The sequence below is a fragment of the Neodiprion virginianus genome, chromosome 4 (genome assembly GCF_021901495.1).
Source record: "Neodiprion virginianus isolate iyNeoVirg1 chromosome 4, iyNeoVirg1.1, whole genome shotgun sequence".
Taxonomy (NCBI): domain Eukaryota; kingdom Metazoa; phylum Arthropoda; class Insecta; order Hymenoptera; family Diprionidae; genus Neodiprion; species Neodiprion virginianus.
The window spans coordinates 9564923-9586042 of NC_060880.1; the positions used below are offsets into that span (position 1 = coordinate 9564923).

General features: G+C 37.6%; 1 protein-coding gene across 6 annotated transcripts in view; it reads left to right on the forward strand.

Annotated features, from left to right (window-relative positions):
* LOC124302303 (protein-tyrosine sulfotransferase) overlaps positions 1-21120 on the forward strand; it is a 270777-nt gene that overhangs the window by 84632 nt on the left and 165025 nt on the right. The window contains exon 1 of one of the 6 annotated variants that reach the window (XM_046758304.1): positions 15962-15980. The exons of the other annotated variants lie outside the window; for them this stretch is intronic. The gene's annotated coding sequence lies outside the window, so the exon portion shown is untranslated. Of the gene's footprint in view, positions 1-15961; positions 15981-21120 lie in introns of those variants that run through there. 6 annotated transcript variants of the gene reach the window in all.

The following is a 21120-nucleotide window of genomic DNA, read 5'->3' on the forward strand; positions in this document are numbered from 1 at the left end:
ACTCGTGGTCCAGAGCACCACTCAGCATCGTTCGGGCGTTCATGGAGCGAATCGCTTTTTTTCGCGCAGTATACAATCGATCGCAAAAAGGTCATCGACAAGTTTTCTCAGCTGGTCTCACGATCAGCCGTATTGCAGTTCCCATTGATTCAGTAACCGACTGCGATCTGATGAGAAGCGGCGCTCCGAGATCGGAGCATTACTTTCTCTCCCCCCTTTATTTATCTGTTTAATCTTTCTCGTGTGTCCAAAACCCACGATTGTCTCGTCAGTTATCGAAGTCACTGGTTATGCATCTTTTGGATATCGATTTTTGTTGAGAAAACATTAAACTAGACTTAATGCTGTTGACAAAAATACCTGAATACTCTTCAGGTGGAACTATGTCACGTGAACTTAACTCGAGAAAATACTTTATTCTATAAAAGTAATCGTTCATTACTTTACTATTGGCTATATTAGATATGCCATTAGATCGAGTACCATTTGCTTGAAGCAAGAAAAGTTTATCTGATTTTATCGCTCGTACAATTGAATCGATGAGAATTTTATTCGATCTCGACAAGTTATCTACTTGCATGCACACCGGTAACCGTTCGCTTAAATTGATTGAGTTTTATTGCTTTCATTGAGTGATTCTCCTCCACGGAAAAGGTCTCGTGTAGGACGATTGTCGTGTATTCCTATTTCAAGGCTCACGATGTTCGTAACATTAATGTAACTACGCTTAGATAAAAATTCTTCGGAATTTTTTTTAGACCAAAGTGTTTTCATTTTATTATGAACCTATTAAATAATTCACTTGGCGTAAGGGAGAAAATTTTATTTCATTTTATAGAAATTTATTTCGACCCAATAGATTCCTGTTTCGAGCGAGAAAATTTTCTAGTAGATTGGGATTTAGATAGATCTTTTTTTCCACACCAATTTGGAAAGTTAGATTTTCGAAGCACGCGGATCGTGCGTAAAATGCCCAATTTCTAAACAGTGCGGTAAAACAAATTTGGCGCATGCGCACGCTCGAGTAACTCGATTTTAATCACTCTGATATTAGTCGTAACTTGCCTTTCCCCCATTTCACGCACTGCGAATAGCATTTTCGGTGCTTCTCAAATCAAAGATTATTTTTACATTTCTAGGACAAAATAGAATTTGTCACCCGTGGAAACGTGCGACATCTGAATCGTGTGATTGCAGCTCTCCTCTTAGCTTACGCTATGTTCACACGAGTTGCGAACGGAAAACTTGCCTTCAGCTCACGCTGCAAACTTCATACTCGTCGGAGATCGTTTACTTTACGCTCGGATGCGCTATCTGGTGGCGAATTTCTACATCTGAGCGAGTAGGCCGAATCGCTAACAACTGACTCGGACTATGTACTGGTTTATCTGAAAACATTAATATTTTACAAATTTCCTGTGATCAAAGTTTCATTTTATATTTTGAAATTACAAAAACAAAATGTATTTTTATATAAATATGTATATCCGATAAAGTTGTCTACATTTGTTTATGTACACCGTGACTTACTCACTTTAGTGCATATTTTCACCGCTAGGTGCAATTTTTTAAGCCACGCCTTTGCCAGAGATCCCAATAACTCTTTTTTTTTTCTTTCTCTCGATACACTTCAACTTCATCTCCTGATGTAGTAAAAGTTCGGATTACACAAAGGAATCACGACTAAACGGGATGTAATATTTAGTAAAGGCAGACTTGTACAAGGTACGACTGTAAAATACTTCCTTGCACGATTGGAGATAGTAAAATTAATCCATTGGATTATAATTCATACCTCTTTTGAAGCGTGAAATTTACGATTGCTAAAATTTACAAGCTAGACTTTTTATTCCTACAACCGTGGGACCACAAAAATTAATATTATAATATAATTATAATCTTTTGCAGAAATATGGTAAAATGTTGTACATATTTTCTCTCGGTGTGCACTATTTTCAGTAAGGTATATACGTGAGGGTAAATTTTTAGAGTTGTTCTCGAGAGTACTCTCACGATTGTTTCTATGTGTGACTATTTTTCCGTAAGTTCCACTCACGCGAGCAGTTCAGACAGCAGCCAGAAAGTTACTGTCGCAAATTACTGTCTGGACTATGTTCACTTTGGAGTGTCTGTAACTCGTGAACGCCGTGTCGCGTCAATAATGTCCTAGTTATCTATTCACGAGCAAGTTGCCACAGTGATGATAGTTGCATTGGAAATATTGAAAAAAAAAAAAACAAATTATATTAATCTTGTACGTGACTTTGACTGCAGCATGATTGGAAGAATTAATAGAATTAGTTGTTCCAATTGTTACAATCATAGATATAGGGATGAGACCAGCTATTCCAGTGAGAGAAAGTACACTAGTGACACTCCGCTTTCATATGAAAATATGTATAATACTTCTTTCTTTCTTCAGGTTCAAATTGAAACATCGTATGAAACATTTGAAAAATTGAATAGATACAATACAAAAAATGAATTTGCTCAAGTTGAGAATTAATCGAATGACATGATTTTACAGTGATTGAAATGATTTACAAAAGGAACCCACAGTATTTTGTGATAAGTCTGGTATTTTCGCTGTTATTGTCGAAAAAAGTGAATTTTTATACGATTAATTTCAACCTTGAATAAGTTTCGAAAGAATCGAGTTATCAAAAAATTACAACAGACTGTTGTCCTGTTACTCTAAGCCCTTGGGTATGTTTGTTATTGTTCTGTGAACATCGTTTGAAGCCGCGGGGAAATAATTCCTATGAAATGAGGTTCTCGAATTCGTGAACCGTATTTTTACGGCAGCAGTTCCGATGCATATTTGTCGTCATTCTTCTTCACAACTTAATCCTTTTATTTTCAAACTTTTGTTTTCCTCTTTCGAACATTCTTTGAAAATCATGCTGAATAAAATGTTGTAACTACAAAACTCCTCGCAACGTGGAATAGGATGTGATATGCATGAATGCATCGAAATAAACTGTAACAATTTTTTTTTTTATAAATGTAACCAAATCAATGCTTATTGAAACGTTGCGCGAGTTATGATTGCTGCAGTTTGATCTAGTAATATTGTACGAAATCTATTAATTTTCCATTCATATAGGAATGATCTGGCAAAAACTTTTCTCCGCTAACTTTGTCCTAACTCACCGCGTTCTCCTTTGTGACTTAACTGAATACCCAAACCTGTGTCTGGGCCATTATTTACCAGCCCATTAACGCCCACCGTCCTCCTTTCAGGACAGCTGCTTTATGCAGCGAGATATAAATTTGTGGTATTATGATTTCTAATGCTCTATAAATTTGCCGTGGAAGCTTGAATATCATTGAAACATTTCTAAAACGGTGATAATTTTCACTAGAACCAACGGTTTCGTCAAATGAAAACAAAAATTTGGTTTATGCGTCTATGTTTTTGATTGACCGTGTTAACCTTTTGCCAGTAGAATAGCCCAGAGTAGTTTCTATCGCATCTCGAAATATCTTGCCTAATCCGTATCTACTGCTTCGCAGATAATCGCGTGGTCACTGCCTCCCTAAAGATAAATCTGAACAAGAAATGTCTGTTGTGCAAACCAAGCGACCCGGTGTAATGATCTTTGTTGGGCTGTATTTCGAGTTGCCTGTGCTTTGAACTCGCCACTATCGCTCAACGGACTCAACATCTTTAAAGTTATAATATTAAGGAGCACTCCTTACACGCACTGAGAAAAATTTCATTGTTTAACAACAATTTATTCTCGCACAAGCATTAAATTTTCGCAACAGTTACAAGAAAATATAGTAACAGTGATCGTAATGAGACAGTATAGTAACGGATATTAGACTTTCTGGTAACAACTACAAAACCAATTTTCATTTTCTACCTAGAACTATAGTTTTCGATTGGGGTAAAAAATGAAAATAGTTAAGGGCTGAGCGGTAATCGGAACTAAAAATTTCTCTCAGTGCAGTTCTTTTCAATGCGACGGCTCCCAACACTCAGGGAACAATCGATATCAATTATTCAACCGACTTGCGCAGGGTTAGTCATCCGTAAAAATTGTCAGGAGCCAATACGTCTAAAATATTGTACTTCGAGTTATAGAAAATCGAAAAATCATTCGAAATTCAATGACTTACTTCAATACTATAAGGAAGGAAAGGACTATTTGAGTCCCGTGATACTCATTTCATTCAACTAGCAATCGCAATATACTTACTTAATTCAACAAAATACTCAAGAAAATTTAGTTGAATCAACTGAGCATTTTGTTAGGCCGATAGATGTTGAATTGAGACAAATACATATTTTAAGTTGATTCAATGACTTTTTTCTCTCAGTATACACATATTGTGGAATACGAAGTGGTACGATCATAAATTCGATTACAATCAGATGAGATCAGCTATCATTTTATGATATTCGTTTTCATTCAAATTTATCCCTCCGAAACTCTTCGATCTAGATACTTACACACATTATACGTGCAATCCGAGCTATTATCAACGCGTCAGGAAATAATCACGAAGTATGTCAATGCGAATGAAGAGATGGTTAATTCGGTACCAGAGTCTGAAAACTTACGACTCGAATCCCGGAGTAATATTGTAGGGATATTACAAGATGAAACTAGTGCATAAGTCGCACGGTCTCATTTTACTTTCATCGCCCTACTCCTCGCTCCAACATTGCGAGGATGGCAATCCCATTCACTAAGATCCACGACCGACCTGTTAATATCAGACTCGTGCACATGTAGCAATGCAAACGTGGCCACGCTGTATCGTTCACAGCACTCTTACATTAAACGTCAACATCGTCTAACTGCGATTACTTTCGCCTCTATCCTGCACCAATCACACAACGTGCAGGTATTAGAGCGTTGAATGCTTTCGCGCTGCAATGTCGAAGAAAATAAACCGTAGCCACTTTTCAAAACCCTTACAGATGTATACCAGGCTGGAAAAACTTTGCTTCGAGAGAACGATCAAGCTCCGAATTAAACGGCAACCACTTCTCACTATATTTCTGTTTAGAAACCTTGCGGAAAAGAAGTACGCGCTATGCCCTACTCTTTGTGTGAAATTTCATTGAAACAACTCTGTTTAACTGTAGCTACCACTTTTGCAAAGTCTAAGTATCCGTGGAGCTTTCTACGCTAACTTTTTAAACCGTTGACCGTGAGATTTTTTTATTCAAGCAAGGATTTTTCATATGTCAGTACAACCCCTGATAACCTTTCGAAAAGTTTGTCAAAGTTTTTTAATCTCTCGTTGAATCTTGTTAATCCGTTGAATTTTTAAATTCGACTCAAAAACATACAAATAGATTTTTATGAAAGAAGAACGAAAACATTTTACTTTAGAGATTCAACGTTTTCACTCGAGATTCAGAATGGAATGACGATTTTTCTACTTTTCTATCGTTTAAAAACGCAGGGTGCCATTTGGACTACGAAGAATTTTTATTTTTTTTTAATCGTGAGCGTGTCTGAGGGCGAGAAATAATTTCAAAAATTCGTCATCAAATCGGAGATGCGGTACGTATTTTAATAGATTTAGTACAGATACAAATATAGAAAAAATTGTTGAATAATTGAGCAGCCGAAAAAACAAAAATATCTCAGAAAAACAATTATCAATCAGTTCAAAAAATAATTCTAAGAAATTGCATAAAACAGCCTCCCGTTTCCAAAAATGCGGAATGAATTTTCTTTCTATTTTTTTTTTTTTTTTTTCACCTAATTCAGAATTTTGGAATTTTGAAAACTGATATTAACACAGGATCAAATCGTAAGCGTCAAATAAAGGCCAATTTACTCGTAAATGTTCGGTTTCACTAAATTCATCAAGTATTCCGTTCCAATTCGATGATGCGCCACTCTAGTTAATAAAGGATATCTACCATTACCGACGGAGTGCAGTAGATTTAATAATTTCATTGCAATATTCGATGTTCGTTGGGTTCACAGGTATATATGGAGAATAGACTGCTCATTTCCTGTATTGTCTATGGCACACAAAAAGTGAGATAGACGGAAGCGTTTTCGGCCAATCTCTGTCTCTTTCGGAGAATGTGATTGGTCGGTGTTCGCGAGATTGACCGAAAGCCTTTCTGTCTCTTTCCAAGAAACGAGCTATTTTCTGCCCGAATGCACAGTCCATGCTCAATGTCTATGCAACCAACAGATATCGAATATTATGGTTTAAATTATTAAATCTGCTGAACTCCGTCGGTAATGGTAGATATCCTTTGTTATCTAGAGTGGGCGCATCATCGAATTGGAACGAAATACTTTATGAATTTAGTGCCCCAGAGTTCGTCTTCTAGAAGAAAGGTGTAAATCGACGAAGGTGGACGACGTTTGACGGTCAGTTAGAGTCAATGACAATTGTAGTACTTGCTTTGGGTTGACGCGGGAATATTTGAATCGTTACAACCTTCGCCTTGGTTCCGACTAAACACTTGCAGCCTCGACTACGGTTCATGCTGAAAACATCGCACTCATCTATAAACGGCCATTATGTCGCCCTCGTATCGTAATGTACTGAATTACTCTAATTTTGGTATATACACATTTTGTCACGAGACTGCTGTTTTGAAAAAAATCTATACTGTAAGAAATGTGAAAATATGATTATCATCTATGTAAACCTCAGGTATATTTTTGAAATTTTGGGCTTCAACTGAATTCAAACTATAACTGATCATTAGCGTTTTCAACAATCAACCCTTCTTAGTTGTCTCGCTAGTGGTTGTGCTATCTTATTGTATGAGGTTTGCCGGGTAAATCAAGTTTTACGAGGTCAATTAGCGATTAATTGAGGGCTAATTTTTTCAAAGGCTTCGATATTTGTATGTGGTTGCGGTGAGATAACGAACCATTTCCCAGCTGACATGAAACCCTAAAGTTTGCCTATCAGACATCTTACAGAATTCTTGTGACGCGTGTTTCGACGCCTGAAAGACGTCGTTTGGACGTAAGACCTCTTTTAGGCATCCAAGGTAACCTCATATAACTTTTATATGACATCTGTTAGAAAAACTTGAGTTTTGTAGTAGCTGAGTTGCTATTGTACCTATATCCAGTGGTTGTCTTGAATTCGTTACAATGATATTATAATCGACAAATAAAATTTGAGAGATAATTAATAATTTCCGCAGCAAGTACACGTAATTGACGCTAATTAAAACCTGCAAGATAGCCGATAAACAATTCTCGTCAGCTCATCACCGGGCACATTATAAAACATAGCTATCAAGTGATTAAATATATTATATTATCAATATACATACATATATTGCCAATATTCGATAGAGACCTTCAAATTTCCTTGTGATCATTGTTTCAGCCCATATATTTCCTCGCTATTCAACTTGATTCAAAAATTTATCGGATAGCGATATGAGCGAGCAGACAAGTGAGTGAAAGAGATGGCTTAGAGTGAGCAAGAGGGCGAAAGAGCGATGAAAAAATTGGGAAAAGTGCGCAATGAACGAGGGAGAGGCAGTCTCAAATAATAGCACTTTATTCAAGCATCATCAAAACTTGTTCAAATCCCATATGCCTGTGATTGTATCTAGGTCACTGATTAAATCAACTATTTCCGTAGTCGAAGTCGAAGTCACTGGTTATGCATCTTTTGGATATCGATTTTTGTTGAGAAAACATTAAACTAGACTTAATGCTGTTGACAAAAATACCTGAATACTCTTCAGGTGGAACTATGTCACGTGAACTTAACTCGAGAAAATACTTTATTCTATAAAAGTAATCGTTCATTACTTTACTATTGGCTATATTAGATATGCCATTAGATCGAGTACCATTTGCTTGAAGCAAGAAAAGTTTATCTGATTTTATCGCTCGTACAATTGAATCGATGAGAATTTTATTCGATCTCGACAAGTTATCTACTTGCATGCACACCGGTAACCGTTCGCTTAAATTGATTGAGTTTTATTGCTTTCATTGAGTGATTCTCCTCCACGGAAAAGGTCTCGTGTAGGACGATTGTCGTGTATTCCTATTTCAAGGCTCACGATGTTCGTAACATTAATGTAACTACGCTTAGATAAAAATTCTTCGGAATTTTTTTTAGACCAAAGTGTTTTCATTTTATTATGAACCTATTAAATAATTCACTTGGCGTAAGGGAGAAAATTTTATTTCATTTTATAGAAATTTATTTCGACCCAATAGATTCCTGTTTCGAGCGAGAAAATTTTCTAGTAGATTGGGATTTAGATAGATCTTTTTTTCCACACCAATTTGGAAAGTTAGATTTTCGAAGCACGCGGATCGTGCGTAAAATGCCCAATTTCTAAACAGTGCGGTAAAACAAATTTGGCGCATGCGCACGCTCGAGTAACTCGATTTTAATCACTCTGATATTAGTCGTAACTTGCCTTTCCCCCATTTCACGCACTGCGAATAGCATTTTCGGTGCTTCTCAAATCAAAGATTATTTTTACATTTCTAGGACAAAATAGAATTTGTCACCCGTGGAAACGTGCGACATCTGAATCGTGTGATTGCAGCTCTCCTCTTAGCTTACGCTATGTTCACACGAGTTGCGAACGGAAAACTTGCCTTCAGCTCACGCTGCAAACTTCATACTCGTCGGAGATCGTTTACTTTACGCTCGGATGCGCTATCTGGTGGCGAATTTCTACATCTGAGCGAGTAGGCCGAATCGCTAACAACTGACTCGGACTATGTACTGGTTTATCTGAAAACATTAATATTTTACAAATTTCCTGTGATCAAAGTTTCATTTTATATTTTGAAATTACAAAAACAAAATGTATTTTTATATAAATATGTATATCCGATAAAGTTGTCTACATTTGTTTATGTACACCGTGACTTACTCACTTTAGTGCATATTTTCACCGCTAGGTGCAATTTTTTAAGCCACGCCTTTGCCAGAGATCCCAATAACTCTTTTTTTTTTTCTTTCTCTCGATACACTTCAACTTCATCGTCTGATGTAGTAAAAGTTCGGATTACACAAAGGAATCACGACTAAACGGGATGTAATATTTAGTAAAGGCAGACTTGTACAAGGTACGACTGTATAATACTTCCTTGCACGATTGGAGATAGTAAAATTAATCCATTGGATTATAATTCATACCTCTTTTGAAGCGTGAAAATTACGATTGCTAAAATTTACAAGCTAGACTTTTTATTCCTACAACCGTGGGACCACAAAAATTAATATTATAATATAATTATAATCTTTTGCAGAAATATGGTAAAATGTTGTACATATTTTCTCTCGGTGTGTACTATTTTCAGTAAGGTATATACGTGAGGGTAAATTTTTAGAGTTGTTCTCGAGAGTACTCTCACGATTGTTTCTATGTGTGACTATTTTTCCGTAAGTTCCACTCACGCGAGCAGTTCAGACAGCAGCCAGAAAGTTACTGTCGCAAATTACTGTCTGGACTATGTTCACTTTGGAGTGTCTGTAACTCGTGAACGCCGTGTCGCGTCAATAATGTCCTAGTTATCTATTCACGAGCAAGTTGCCACAGTGATGATAGGTGCATTGGAAATATTGAAAAAAAAAAAAACAAATTATATTAATCTTGTACGTGACTTTGACTGCAGCATGATTGGAAGAATTAATAGAATTAGTTGTTCCAATTGTTGCAATCATAGATATAGGGATGAGACCAGCTATTCCAGTGAGAGAAAGTACACTAGTGACACTCCGCTTTCGTATGAAAATATGTATAATACTTCTTTCTTTCTTCAGGTTCAAATTGAAACATCGTATGAAACATTTGAAAAATTGAATAGATACAATACAAAAAATGAATTTGCTCAAGTTGAGAATTAATCGAATGACATGATTTTATAGTGATTGAAATGATTTACAAAAGGAACCCACAGTATTTTGTGATAAGTCTGGTATTTTCGCTGTTATTGTCGAAAAAAGTGAATTTTTATACGATTAATTTCAACCTTGAATAAGTTTCGAAAGAATCGAGTTATCAAAAAATTACAACAGACTGTAGTCCTGTTACTCTGAGCCCTTGGGTATGTTTGTTATTGTTCTGTGAACATCGTTTGAAGCCGCGGGGAAATAATTCCTATGAAATGAGGTTCTCGAATTCGTGAACCGTATTTTTACGGCAGCAGTTCCGATGCATATTTGTCGTCATTCTTCTTTACAACTTAATCCTTTTATTTTCAAACTTTTGTTTTCCTCTTTCGAACATTCTTTGAAAATCATGCTGAATAAAATGCTGTAACTACGAAACTCCTCGCAACGTGGAATAGGATGTGATATGCATGAATGCATGAAAATAAACTGTAACAATTTTTTTTTTTATAAATGTAACCAAATCAATGCTTATTGAAACGTTACGCGAGTTATGATTGCTGCAGTTTGATCTAGTAATATTGTACGAAATCTATTAATTTTCCATTCATATAGGAATGATCTGGCAAAAACTTTTCTCCGCTAACTTTGTCCTAACTCACCGCGTTCTCCTTTGTGACTTAACTGAATACCCAAACCTGTGTCTGGGCCATTATTTACCAGCCCATTAACGCCCACCGTCCTCCTTTCAGGACAGCTGCTTTATGCAGCGAGATATAAATTTGTGGTATTATGATTTCTAATGCTCTATAAATTTGCCGTGGAAGCTTGAATATCATTGAAACATTTCTAAAACGGTGATAATTTTCACTAGAACCAACGGTTTCGTCAAATGAAAACAAAAATTTGGTTTATGCGTCTATGTTTTTGATTGACCGTGTTAACCTTTTGCCAGTAGAATAGCCCAGAGTAGTTTCTATCGCATCTCGAAATATCTTGCCTAATCCGTATCTACTGCTTCGCAGATAATCGCGTGGTCACTGCCTCCCTAAAGATAAATCTGAACAAGAAATGTCTGTTGTGCAAACCAAGCGACCCGGTGTAATGATCTTTGTTGGGCTGTATTTCGAGTTGCCTGTGCTTTGAACTCGCCACTATCGCTCAACGGACTCAACATCTTTAAAGTTATAATATTAAGGAGCACTCCTTACACGCACTGAGAAAAATTTCATTGTTTAACAACAATTTATTCTCGCACAAGCATTAAATTTTCGCAACAGTTACAAGAAAATATAGTAACAGTGATCGTAATGAGACAGTATAGTAACGGATATTAGACTTTCTGGTAACAACTACAAAACCAATTTTCATTTTCTACCTAGAACTATAGTTTTCGATTGGGGTAAAAAATGAAAATAGTTAAGGGCTGAGCGGTAATCGGAACTAAAAATTTCTCTCAGTGCAGTTCTTTTCAATGCGACGGCTCCCAACACTCAGGGAACAATCGATATCAATTATTCAACCGACTTGCGCAGGGTTAGTCATCCGTAAAAATTGTCAGGAGCCAATACGTCTAAAATATTGTACTTCGAGTTATAGAAAATCGAAAAATCATTCGAAATTCAATGACTTACTTCAATACTATACGGAAGGAAAGGACTATTTGAGTCCCGTGATACTCATTTGATTCAACTAGCAATCGCAATATACTTACTTAATTCAACAAAATACTCAAGAAAATTTAGTTGAATCAACTGAGCATTTTGTTAGGCCGATAGATGTTGAATTGAGACAAATACATATTTTAAGTTGATTCAATGACTTTTTTCTCTCAGTATACACATATTGTGGAATACGAAGTGGTACGATCATAAATTCGATTACAATCAGATGAGATCAGCTATCATTTTATGATATTCGTTTTCATTCAAATTTATCCCTCCGAAACTCTTCGATCTAGATACTTACACATATTATACGTGCAATCCGAGCTATTATTAAGGTGTCAGCAAATAATCACGAAGTATGTCAATGCGAATGAAGAGATGGTTAATTCGGTACCAGAGTCTGAAAACTTACGACTCGAATCCCGGAGTAATATTGTAGGGATATTACAAGATGAAACTAGTGCATAAGTCGCACGGCCTCATTTTACTTTCATCGCCCTACTCCTCGCTCCAACATTGCGAGGATGGCAATCCCATTCACTAAGATCCACGACCGACCTGTTAATATCAGACTCGTGCACATGTAGCAATGCAAACGTGGCCACGCTGTATCGTTCACAGCACTCTTACATTAAACGTCAACATCGTCTAACTGCGATTACTTTCGCCTCTATCCTGCACCAATCACACAACGTGCAGGTATTAGAGCGTTGAATGCTTTCGCGCTGCAATGTCGAAGAAAATAAACCGTAGCCACTTTTCAAAACCCTTACAGATGTATACCAGGCTGGAAAAACTTTGCTTCGAGAGAACGATCAAGCTCCGAATTAAACGGCAACCACTTCTCACTATATTTCTGTTTAGAAACCTTGCGGAAAAGAAGTACGCGCTATGCCCTACTCTTTGTGTGAAATTTCATTGAAACAACTCTGTTTAACTGTAGCTACCACTTTTGCAAAGTCTAAGTATCCGTGGAGCTTTCTACGCTAACTTTTTAAACCGTTGACCGTGAGATTTTTTTATTCAAGCAAGGATTTTTCATATGTCAGTACAACCCCTGATAACCTTTCGAAAAGTTTGTCAAAGTTTTTTAATCTCTCGTTGAATCTTGTTAATCCGTTGAATTTTTAAATTCGACTCAAAAACATACAAATAGATTCTTATGAAAGAAGAACGAAAACATTTTACTTTAGAGATTCAACGTTTTCACTCGAGATTCAGAATGGAATGACGATTTTTCTACTTTTTTATCGTTTAAAAACGCAGGGTGGCATTTGGACTACGGACAATTTTTATTTTTTTTTAATCGTGAGCGTGTCCGAGGGCGAGAAATAATTTCAAAAATTTGTCATCGAATCGGAGATGCGGTACGTATTTTAATAGATTTAGTACAGATACAAAAATAGAAAAAATTGTTGAATAATTGAGCAGCCGAAAAAACAAAAATATCTCAGAAAAACAACTGTTATAGCGAGTAACAATAGAGGAATTCGGGATCTGGTCTGATACAGTTTGTCACAATAAAAAGAGAAAATAAAAAACTGCGCGCACTGAATTTGGCAAAAAAACAAAAAAATTATAATGAGATTTATTGTACACTATATACAGTTAGCGAATTACCCGAATAGATACAATGCCAAGAGTAACACGTGGCAGCGAATGCACCCAAAGTCACAATTAGTTAAATAATTGATTTAAAGCGAATTTACACACAGTAATTTTGGTTATCAGAAGCCAAGCAATTAGAAAAATTAGCTGCGAGAAGAACACGAGGTGATCTTGAGGTAGCCGAAAGTAGAATAATGGCGGAAACCGTTAGAAAACGAGTCTTCTTCCCCGTGAGGAAGACTAAGCATGTCCCATAGCTAAGAGCCAATCAGAAAATTCATAGCGAATGACGTCAGAGAATAGCGAAATGCGCAAGTGTCAGTGAATTTGAACTAGAGATTCATTGATTGGCTATCGATTGTCGGGTGATCTGTGCTCTGCTTAGTGCTGCCTTCTTGCTGCGGGTAAGCCGAACTTCGCTTCGCCCGGGCAGTTTGGGTGTTGACTGAACAACAACTATCAATCAGTCCAAAAAATAATTCTAAGAAATTGCATAAAACAGCCCCCCGTTTCCAAAAATGTGGAATGAATTTTCGTCCTATTTTTTTTTCTTTTCACCTAATTCAGAATTTTGGAATTTTGAAAACTGAAATTAACGCAGGATCAAATCGTAAGCGTCAAATAAAGGCCAATTTACTCGTAAATGTTCGGTTTCACTAAATTCATCAAGTATTCCGTTCCAATTCGATGATGCGCCACTCTAGTTAATAAAGGATATCTACCATTACCGACGGAGTGCAGTAGATTTAATAATTTCATTGTAATATTCGATTTTCGTTGGGTTCACAGGTATACATGGAGAATAAACTGCTCATTTCCTGTATTGCCTATGGCACACAAAAAGTGAGATAGACGGAAGCGTTTTCGGCCAATCTCTGTCTCTTTCGGAGAATGTGATTGGTCGGTGTTCGCGAGATTGACCGAAAGCCTTTCTGTCTCTTTCCAAGAAACGAGCTATTTTCTGCCCGAATGCACAGTCCATGCTCAATGTCTATGCAACCAACAGATATCGAATATTATGGTTTAAATTATTAAATCTGCTGAACTCCGTCGGTAATGGTAGATATCCTTTGTTATCTAGAGTGGGCGCATCATCGAATTGGAACGAAATACTTTATGAATTTAGTGCCCCAGAGTTCGTCTTCTAGAAGAAAGGTGTAAATCGACGAAGGTGGACGACGTTTGACGGTCAGTTAGAGTCAATGACAATTGTAGTACTTGCTTTGGGTTGACGCGGGAATATTTGAATCGTTACAACCTTCGCCTTGGTTCCGACTAAACACTTGCAGCCTCGACTACGGTTCATGCTGAAAACATCGCACTCATCTATAAACGGCCATTATGTCGCCCTCGTATCGTAATGTACTGAATTACTCTAATTTTGGTATATACACATTTTGTCACGAGACTGCTGTTTTGAAAAAAATCTATACTGTAAGAAATGTGAAAATATGATTATCATCTATGTAAACCTCAGGTATATTTTTGAAATTTTGGGCTTCAACTGAATTCAAACTATAACTGATCATTAGCGTTTTCAACAATCAACCCTTCTTAGTTGTCTCGCTAGTGGTTGTGCTATCTTATTGTATGAGGTTTGCCGGGTAAATCAAGTTTTACGAGGTCAATTAGCGATTAATTGAGGGCTAATTTTTTCAAAGGCTTCGATATTTGTATGTGGTTGCGGTGAGATAACGAACCATTTCCCAGCTGACATGAAACCCTAAAGTTTGCCTATCAGACATCTTACAGAATTCTTGTGACGCGTGTTTCGACGCCTGAAAGACGTCGTTTGGACGGAAGACATCTTTTAGGCATCCAAGGTAACCTCATATAAGTTTTATATGACATCTGTTAGAAAAACTTGAGTTTTGTGGTAGCTGAGTTGCTATTGTACCTATATCCAGTGGTTGTCTTGAATTCGTTACAATGATATTATAATCGACAAATAAAATTTGAGAGATAATTAATAATTTCCGCAGCAAGTACACGTAATTGACGCTAATTAAAACCTGCAAGATAGCCGATAAACAATTCTCGTCAGCTCATCACCGGGCACATTATAAAACATGGCTATCAAGTGATTAAATATATTATATTATCAATATACATACATACATTACCAATATTCGATAGAGACCTTCAAATTTCCTTGTGATCATTGTTTCAGCTGATATATTTCCTCGCTATTCAACTTGATTCAAAAATTTATCGGATAGCGATATGAGCGAGCAGACAAGCGAGTGAAAGAGATGGCTTAGAGTGAGCAAGAGGGCGAAAGAGCGATGAAAAAATTGGGAAAAGTGCGCAATGAACGAGGGAGAGGCAGTCTCAAATAATAGCACTTTATTCAAGCATCATCAAAACTTGTTCAAATCCCATATGCCTGTGATTGTATCTAGGTCACTGATTAAATCAACTATTTCCGTATTGCATCTTCATTGTTACCGACTAACACAAAAATTTCTGATGTTTATTCTTAATTTATCTTCGCATTGCGTTAACTTCTATTTGTAGGTATACTCATTAATTTCGTAGACGTGAGACGAGCTTTTAAAGTGTAAACAGCAAGCAACTTTGACACGGATTTTCATGCACCGTAGCATTTTGATGGTATGAATTGCGACGTTGGATGGACTAGGAGGCCGGGAAGGTTATTACGGCGAATTGGCTCACTGCTGAGCAAATAAAGCACAGGCATTTACCACCTTTCAGTTGATCTCGTAAAGTTTACTCGACTTAAGCTTTGCTCGGATCACAAGCAATGCCTGCAATTCAGCAGGCACTCGGAGACACGAGCAGGGGACAAGCTGCATCGTCCTGATTACTCCAGAGTGACATTTCAGGCAAGCGAGGCAGCGCATCAGCGACCAGCAAAGCCAGGTTTGAACAATGAAATAACAAGCGCAACTCCAAGTGCAGGTCGACCAATCACCTCCGTTGTGTGGTTTAAGCCGCAGTCTCTCGTGTTAAATATGATCCTGAGATCACATTCACTTTATGACTGAGCTTACCACGCCTTTAGCGAGATGGAAAATTACTATTATCCTTTGCGTCTCCGTCTTGATACGAGTTCCTGTTTTAATGCCCAACACTGCCGGTATTTAATTGGTGAAATACTACAAATATAAGTCTTACGTTGTAGTTAAATTTCTTACTACGTAGAATGGATCGAGAGCAGACTTAAGCGAAACTGAATGTTCTTGTTTCCACTTATATTTTCATTTAGAAGAGTTGAAATGAAAGAAAATTATAATTATATTCATTAATTTATCTAGATTCAATTTTTTTTTTTAATTCGAAACGTATATAAATATTGATAATAGGAAATAAGTGGTTTATCCTTGCGTAAACAATCCTTAACTTGGGAATTCGCACACTCAACTTTTTTCTAACGAGAATTTAGCATTGTCTATCAGTCGAGGGTGCGAATTTACACCCAAGTTGGTTTTTTTTTCCGTGAAGACGGTTTGATGGTTAACCATGGCTGACGAGATAAAAATGTACAAAATACGTATAAAAATGAAAATATTGTGCTTACAAACCTGTGCCATCAGACACGCGATGTATGCGTACTCGGCTAGGTCCTTGTTTCGATTCCTGGAGGATGGAATTTTTTGCTTGATTCTTTCAGTTTTTCACATCTTTATCAAGGCATTAATCTGCATCATCTAAATTTTTGAATCCTATGATTTAAGACTTTGTAGTGGTCAGGGGAAATAAACAAATAAGTGAAAGATTTACAATGACGCTTGAATTTAGATGAAGGTGAACTTGAAAGGTTCTCGACGATCTCTAAGCTGAGAAATAACTACTTCCTTTAAAAATGTATCGTTACGTATTACAAACTTTAACCTGGTAAGACTTTTATTTTTACGGAAGTAATCAAAGGTAAGAAAAGATATTGGGAGGGGGATTGAGGGGGGGGGGGAGGCTTGCTCTGGTAATGTCAGGCCTACAGTTGATTCTGGTCTTGAAATAATCGAGTCTTGGGTAAAAAAAAAATTTCAATCCATCTTCGACAAATGAGGTACAAAAAGCTGCTTACCTCCTCGCCTCTCAACGGACGGTGTGTCCAAAAACACGCTTAGACACGACGTATCTGCTCATTTTTATGCTTATCAAAACAGATTTTGTTTCGTTTACATCAGATGACAATTTTATCCATGGGACAAAACATGTGATTTTCAGAAGAGCTTATCCCCAACGAGTACGTAACTCAACACATTCTTGTTCGGCACAGTTGTATTCACGAAATGTTTTTCAATTAGGATTTTCGACGTAAGATCATCAGTATGTGGCAGAAGAAAGTTTCGAAACGTTAGTTTGGATGCATTGCTGATCAACACGTTCAGTCACCAACCCCAGTCGCCTGCGGAAGCTAAAAATTGAAAATAAAGCAGTACTGAAAAAGCTACATCTTTCCGAATTCCTCTCAGATGTCAATATCAAGTGACGATATTGCCACCGTCATGTACGCAGAGGTTGAGAATTCATCCGAATTCAGTGTGAGTACGTGTTTAACTTCTTCTTTCCAAGACAAACTTTCGCCCTGCAGTCTGGATCTAGATCGAGTACCGCAGTCCTCCTCGTCGGGGATTCAAAATAGATGTAGCAGAGCCGCGGTCCAGTCCAGCGAGCATTAGTTCGACCTCTGACAGATTTCCTTCCGATCTAACGACATGGTGCTGTACCATCCTCGATGGATCCTCAGAGTGCATTTCGACCGTCAACAACCTTTTCACACCATCTCCTGTAGCCACTCTCGGCCCTCGATGCTAACAAAGGCTTCGGGTCAGATCGGGGTTCTTGACACGGCTCGATGAACAACTGTCGGAATCACAGGCTGCAGTGATCAGTTACTGCAGATTGCGGATTGCCAAGAGTCCTTATCTACAACGATCCGTGGACCGTTATGGAGGGATGAATGCCTGCACGACTGAACGACAGCAATCGTCCAAGGCGAGAATTTCCACAATCCATTTACATCGTTGCAGCCACTACATGTGGGTCGAGATGAGGAACGCGCTCGGAGTAAATGCCGATAATTTTTATCCTGAAGCGGATAGTAACTGGACGAATGTTTGTGGATAAAATGTCTATCGATCGACGTAACTGCGCTCTCATCTCTTTCCCTGGCTCGGCTCTAGTGCCGTTGCAGTCTGCGCAGTAAAATGCGGTTGACACTTGATCGCGTTCGTCATCGGGGTGTATCGATCTTCTCTTTCCAGCCAGTGGTGCACTTTGAAAATCCCCTTGAGAAATGCAAAACAGAACGAAGGGCTCCTGCCAACGGAAATCGTGTCCGCTTTTACCGCGTGGGAGCTTTTACTTGTTTTTACTTTGAACCGAACATTCAACGAAGTGGCTGTTTCGCTGAATGTGTTTTGCCATAGAAATTCAACTGGATCGGATAGATAATAACAGGAAATTTAGGGAAACTTAGAAGTAGTAACGACTGAGACCCGAATATATGCACACGATTTCCGATTGGAAGATGGCAGTTCTTATTTCTTATACTGAAAAAGAAAGAATTCAGGAAGGAATGAGTCGGATCGTTTGAAGAAAAAAAATAATTTCACGGATAAACTAACAACTAACGACAATTCACTAAGGGGTAAAAACCCTCACGGAATAGAGGAAAAAGTCCGAGCAAGCCAATGAATAATAGCAAGTTTATTGAACAAAATCAGTTGAAATACGAGTACATGAAAGGGTGAATAAACCACCACATTCATTTGTAAGAAGTAACAATAAGTAAAGAAAGTGAAAGCAAATGAATAAATGGAATTGAACTAAGCAAGAGGCACGAGATTCGCCTTGCTCTACATCTTAAACTATAGGAGCATACGAGGCGCGATCAGACTACATTAAAGATACAGCAAAGGTGCAAGGACAGATTTTATGTTGTTCTTTTATTCACGACAGGTGAATAAAGTTCAATCAAATCCATGGCCTCTCAATACACCACAAATTTTAAGAAAAAAATCGTGTTGTCAAAATTGTATAAGGAGGAATTGTTGGGACAATTTGTCCGATGTAAACAGGAAACATGATGGTGACTGAATTTTGATAACATTTACATATTTCCTAATATTACATGAATTTGTTTAAAAACATCTAAGATGACTGACTATGTGAGACAACGTTACAAAATTTTCGGAGACGTATAAAAAATTTGTAGTGAAATAATTATCAGAGAATCTAAGATATAAACAATTTATTATTCACTAAAAATGTAACAAGTATACAAATTTATGTCTCAAAAAATGATGCAAACACGTATGCAACTTTTCTCGAGCTACTCGAAATGTTCGATGGCGAGCTATTGTTATAACTTTAACCGGGTGCAGGTCAAAGATCCGAATTTTTAAAGTTCCAAATAGTCAAACTCTGAACCGTCAAATCTCCAAATGATTATAAAGCCGAACGCTAACAACCGACATATATCGGGTGGATTCTTAGCAAGTTAACAATGCGCTGGTAGATAGGCTACCGAAAGTACATTTAATTTTGGTAGGACGATAACTATGGAACCTTGCACAACGCGGCATCTGCCACAAGCCTGTCTAACTCAGGCGCTTTAGCTGAGCTTCAGCAGCTTTCGTAACTGAGGCGGATTCCGCAAACAGAAGTAAGCTTACGCTGTCAGAAATTGGGTCTCGCAATGTATGCTTTGAAATCATGAGATTTCGTAAAAGTGCTCCGAACCATGCAAAGGTACGTCTATGTGGGCGATCTCTCAGGATTCAAGAATCAAAACTTCAACTGACTAAAAACAGATGAAAACGAGTAATCACTTTTGTATAGAATTTTGAAAATCAAGACTAGGATACCAGATTTCGAGTTAAACGGATGTTCCACTCTAAATGAAACTACAAACACGAGTTCAAGAAGAAACCTGACGTGATGGAATTTTTCAGTATTCTTCCAGGTTTCAGTGAACAACAATCTATAAGAAACAGTATGAAAACCTGTGGAGTTTTTTGGTTGCAAACCTGGGTAATTTGATATTACAGAAGAGTCAGTGTGATTTTCTTTTGACCTGTGATACTTTTCACAACGTTGCAGTGAGAGAGAAACTGAATTGTAGTGTCGACGTTCATTCTGGAAGTAGATATCAAGTGATTGAATATTCCTGGTTTCTCCGAAACGATTGACATGTATGCAGCAGCAGCCTTCATCAATTTCCTCAAAATATCAACCCACTGTTGGCGTCCTATTAATTTAGCTTCGAAGCGGTGCTGTTGATTTAAGCGAATCCCCAAGAGTCGGAGCGAGCATCAGTCGCTGACGGCTTTCGTACGACTCAAACTGTATATGTATATGTCGTCGCTGCATTTCTCGTCTCTGCCTCTGTGGTTTCCTCTTTATCACACATCACCGAGCTATCGTTACAGTCGAAATAGGAATCCAACATCGAATCATATCATACATTTGACCACGATCATTTTACGTTAAGTTGGATCGTAAACGGCTTCAATAAAATGACGAAATGGTCGGAGAACTTCATTCTTTGTGGACTTTGAATTATTTTTGCCGGAAAACAGCGGCATGATCTAAACATGGTTGAAAACTGGCGCAAAAGACTCACCGCTGGAATTCACCAGGCTATGGAAAAACCGCACTCGATTGCTGATCAATTGAATGTCTAACGTAACAAATGTAGACTAGTGGCACACGTTAATTAATTATTTCAATCAATTTGATTGTGATCAGGCAAAGAAAATGATATTATTCTAGTTGTAAGTTGAGTTGGACCCGATCGATGGTCAACAACGTCTCGGCACCTACGAAACCAGACACTCACAGAGCTCACCGATACCGTTGTCATTCTGCGACACTGGTTGGTAGGTGAAGAAAAGTTTGTTTAGCGTCGTATGTGAATTTTTATTTTTTATGGCGCAAGTTGGCGATGCGCAAGAGCTTGGTTGTCAACGTATGGAATACCATTTGGCGGCAGTATATCCAAACAGACCAATTGCTCCAACGTGGACAAACAAGAAAACGGTTTTGAAACTTT